Source organism: Lycium ferocissimum, chromosome 5 (genome assembly GCF_029784015.1).
Source record: "Lycium ferocissimum isolate CSIRO_LF1 chromosome 5, AGI_CSIRO_Lferr_CH_V1, whole genome shotgun sequence".
NCBI lineage: Eukaryota > Viridiplantae > Streptophyta > Magnoliopsida > Solanales > Solanaceae > Lycium > Lycium ferocissimum.
Window position 1 is genome coordinate 20725065 of NC_081346.1, and position 4985 is coordinate 20730049.

The 4985-nt window shown below is 38.2% G+C and overlaps 2 pseudogenes; both read right to left on the bottom strand.

Annotated features, from left to right (window-relative positions):
* Nucleotides 1–305: 305 nt before the first annotated feature.
* LOC132057639 (uncharacterized) lies at nucleotides 306–1506 on the bottom strand (annotated as a pseudogene).
* Nucleotides 1507–3723: 2217 nt separating this feature from the next.
* Nucleotides 3724–4700, bottom strand: LOC132058290 (uncharacterized; annotated as a pseudogene).
* Nucleotides 4701–4985: the final 285 nt, after the last annotated feature.

A 4985-nucleotide genomic window follows, 5' to 3' on the forward strand; every position in this document is an offset into this window, starting at 1 on the left:
ACCTAAAATTAATCCAAAATTTCGCCAACTTTTTTTTTTTTAAATTTTCGACAAACTTATTTTCTTTGATTTGCTTGGTCCCGGAATCTTCTGAAACTCTCCATACATGATATTTATCATTAATCATGCTTGATATTGCTCACGTCCTTTGGTTCCAAGGTTGTCCTTCCCGGTTACGACTTACGAGGTCGTAATTCATCCTGTGCTTCATTGTTACGTACTTCCCATGGCTTGTACCTCCCAAAACTTCATGGGACGTCTCCGATACTCCATTAATACGGTGAAGTACGTGGCATGCTCATGGTCTAAAAGTTCGAGGTGTAACATTGTTCATAATTGACAGGTTCGATATTAGGCTCCTCTGGGATCCTATCATAAGATTCTCCCAAGAACGTTTATCGAACAGGTCATCGTATTACTCTCCTACTGCGACTAAGTACTACACCAGCAGGCATTGCTACACCATTATTATCTAGTGGTAGAACCACATCATTTTCAGGAACTTGAGTCTCCATGTCATCCACAAGGATATCAATGACTCCTTCCTGTAGTGTAATCTGCTCAACATAACTCCCACTACTTCGAGGCAATGGATTTTCAGGGACTTGTATTTGTGAGACTTCTTGTCTATTGACATTTATCCCACTATTATAATGTAATGGTATGTCACTTTGACTTTCAAGGTTTGTTCTCGATCGTTTTGATTTTAGATGACTCAGTTTTCATTCCTTTGCTCAATTCTTGTAAAACAAATTTACTTCTAGGAACATGATTTGTTAAATAGTCCTCTTCTAGATATCTAGCATTTGTGCTAACAATTACCTTATTTTCTTTAGGACAATAGAATAAACCACCTTTAGTTCCCTTTGGATATCCAATAGACATGCACACATTCGTTTTTTACTCTAATTCATCTGTTTTGCCCTTATAGCACATGTGTTGGACAACCCCATACCTGAACATGTCGTAGACTAGGCTTGCACCCGGTCCGTAGTTCTGTAGGCATTAAAGGTACTAAATTGGAAGGGACTAAATTCAGAACGTAATTTGTTGTTTCTAAAGCATATCCCCAAAAGGAAGAAGGCAAATTAAAATAACTCATCATTGATCTAACCATCTCCATAAGAGTTCTATTTCTTCTTCCTGCTACACCATTTTGTTGTTGTGTTGCAAGTGTAGATAATTGAAACGTAAGTCCACATTCTGATAAGAAACTAATAGACTCCACAAAAAGGTACTCACCACCACGATCAGATTGTAATATCTTGATGTATTTATTAGACGCTTCTCCATTTCTATCTTAAATTCTTTGAACTTTTCAATGCATTCCGACTTACGGGTCAACAAATAGATATATCCATATTTTGAGTAGTCATCTGTGAAAGTCACAAAATACTCAAAACCACCTCTTTCCTGGACGTTTATTGGACCACACAAATCAGAATGAATTAATTCTAATTTATCACTTGCTCTATATCCTTTTGAAGGAAAATGTCCCTTGGTCATTTTACCCTCTAAACAGGTTTCACAGGTTGATAGTGCCTCCACTTTTAATGAACCTAAAGGTCCATCTTTGACCAACCTCGAAATTCAATCTAGATTTATATAACCTAGATGCAAGTGCTATAAATAAGTTTCACTCAATTTAGAAGGACGCTTTCTCTTATGTGAAAGATTAATATTGTTCAGTTTAATTGGTTGCAGCAGTTTAGAAGAGATATCAACAATAAAAAGACCGTCAATCAATGTACCCGAAGAGATAAAATATTTGTTATAGCTAATAACACATCTGTTATTAGAAAAATTAACGCCATACTAGAAAACATACTTCCTCTTGATGTGTCATTAAGATTGATCTACAAAAAGCATACGATTCTATCGAATGGGTATACTTAGAACAAGTTCTTACAGAGCTGAAATTTCCTACCAAGTTTCTGGGTTGGGTGATGGAGTGTGTGAGGACAGTCAATTCTACGATCATGGTCAATGGGGAACCTTCTGAGCCATTCGATGCTTGCTAGAGGACTTCGGCAAGGGGACCCATTGTCCCCTTACTTATTTGCCATAGCGATGGAGTACTTAAGCAGACATCTGAATGCACTTAAGCACTGTAAAACTTTCAAATACCATCCCAGATGCTCTAAGCTTGGAATCACCCACTTAAGCTTCACTGATGATTTGTTACTATTTTCTAAGGCTGATGTGGCTTCAGCATCGCACTCCAAAGATCGTTTCAACACTTTTTCTCAAGCATCAGGACTCCAAGCTAACCTAGGGAAGAGCTCTGTATACTTTGGGGGTACTACTCAGACTGTGCAAGATGAGATACTAGCTATGCTTGGTTATTCATGTGGAGAACTTCCATTTAAATACCTCGGGGTTCCTTTATCAACCAAGAAGTTAACTATGGTGCAGTGGCTGCCACTGATTGAAAAGATAACAGCCAGGATTTCTACCTGGACAGCAAAAAAATTATCTTACGCTGGTAGAGTCCAATTGGTGCAAGCTGTAATCTTTGGAATCCGAACTGTTATTGGGCTCGACTCTTTATCGTTCCTAGCAAGGTCTTAAAAGCTATCGAATCATACTGCCGAAGCTATGTTTGGTCGGGAACAAATGTCAACACAAAAAAAGCCATTGTGGCATGGGAAAGGGTGTGTACTCCAAAGTCGGCAGGGGGACTGAATTTGATTAACCTTCAGCAATGGAACAAGGCTGCCATAGCCAAGACCTGCTGGGACTTAGAACACACGGAAGATAAGTTATTGATCAGATGGATCCATGCTTTCTACATCAAAGGAAAGCAATTTCATGAGGTAAATATACCACAGCAGGCGTGCTGGATGGTGAGGAAAATATTGGAGGCTAGAGCGTTAACTGCCCAGATCCAACATAATGCCACTGTCGGAAAATCCCTTATCCGAGCCATTTACTTGCAGCTGATTGGGTCGCAACAAAGGCCACCTTGGAAATGTTTAATGTTCAATAACCGTGCCAGACCAAAAGCTATCTTTACTATGTGGTTGCAATTGCAAGATAGACTATTAACTTCTGATAGACTACATAGATAGGGTTTGGAAGTGTAGGAGGAATGTGTCATGTGTCAGCAACATATAGAATCTAGGGACCACTTATACACAAAATGTGACTATGCACTAGCTATATAGGACAAACTACTACACTGGTCACAGAATCAATTTGGTGCTACTAATAGTTGGGGACAGTACATATAACAAGTTATACAAAAGGGGAAGGGAAAGTCAACAAATGCCCGCATTTTCAGAATGATTTATGCTGAGTTTGTATATGCTGTTTGGCTAGAAAGGAACCAACGAGTATTTGAAAAGAGACGACGGGATTGGGAGCTGGTTGCAAGGGAAGTAGCGTACATATGCAGTGGACGAGCTGGACCTGGGATTGCAGCTACTATTCATCAATTTATATTTTAAGTCTAGTAGGCATATCCTAGTATAGGTTCCTGTAGTTTCTTTTAAAGAAATAGCAAGTGAGTATAAACTTGCTATAGTTTTGTAAAAGCTTTACTGGTGATTAATAAAAAAGTTAATTACCAGAAAAAAAAAAAAATTAACACCATAACCATTTCTCAAAATTCTAGAAAGCGAAATCAAGTTCCTTCTAACGGAAGGTACATATATAAATTAATACTTTATTACTTTCAAACGATATTTTAATATTTCCTAATGCTAGAGCTGGAGCTGCCGAACCATCCGCTTGAAAACACTAACTTAACCTCCACTTAGCTGCCCCATTCCTGAAACCTCTGCAAAGAAGTGCACATATGATTAGTGGCTCCCGAATCTACAAACCATGACATGGTAGATATCACTGCTAAAAATGTTTCAACGACAAGTAATTGTGAATTAATTACCTTGTTTGTTCTTCAGCTTGGCTAGATAGATTGGGCACTGTTTCTTATAGTGCCCAGGTTGTTTCCAGTGAAACACATTTGCCCTTAGGGTTTTTCACACCAGCAGCTGCACCTCCAATACCCAAAGCCTTATGAGTCATTTTCTTCTTCTGTCCACCTTTCGGCTTAGAAGAGGAACATTTATCAAAGTTAAGTGCTACAATTGGAACTTGTTGCTTGATAATGGTTTCTGCCGCTTGCAGCTCATTCAACAATTTCGCTAAGGATAAATCCATTTTATTCATATTATAATTAAGGCGAAACTGCTGAAAACTGTCTGGCAGAGTCTGTAGTATCATTCAACTTGTGTATCCTTATCAATATTAGCTCCAAGGACCTCCAGTTCATTCAGAAGACTCAGCATCTTCAAAGCATGGCCCCTAACTGCTGAACCTTCTGCCATCTTTGAGGTTAGAAGAGCTTTCATGGCAGTCTGCTTTGCCGCACGAGTCTGGTCTCCAAACATCTCTTTGAGATTTTCTAGAATGTCGTAAGCCGACTCCATAGTTTGATGTTGATGTTGCAAAACATTTGACATAGAAGCCAGAATGTAACATCGTGTCATCTCATCTGCCTTAACCCATTTCTGGTGAGCTTTCAATTCATCATCTGTAGTATTTTCTCCCGGATTTTCTGGACACAACTCATTAAGTACAAATTTATACTCCTCAGTAGTTAGGACAATGTCAAGATTCCTTTTCCAGTCCAAATAATTCGGACCCTCAAGTTTCTTTTGATTGATAATAGCAGTAAGTGGGTTGAAAGCAGTCATAGTTAATCTGAGAGACCAGTAATTAAATAGCTCATAATTAGTCATGTAATATTAAAAGTTAAAATTTAAAACACATCACTTATATATATTTCACGCACCTTGAATAGCAAATTTCGATGGGAAAAGAACTACTCATGCAACATATATATGTAATGACAGATTATTTACTCCATAAATTTAACAGACCCAACTCAGATGGAGAGCATACTGTTAATTTAAGTCGAGTGATTATCAATATTTAAGAACCTAGTTTCATTGAACCAACATGCAAACTCAAATGGAGAG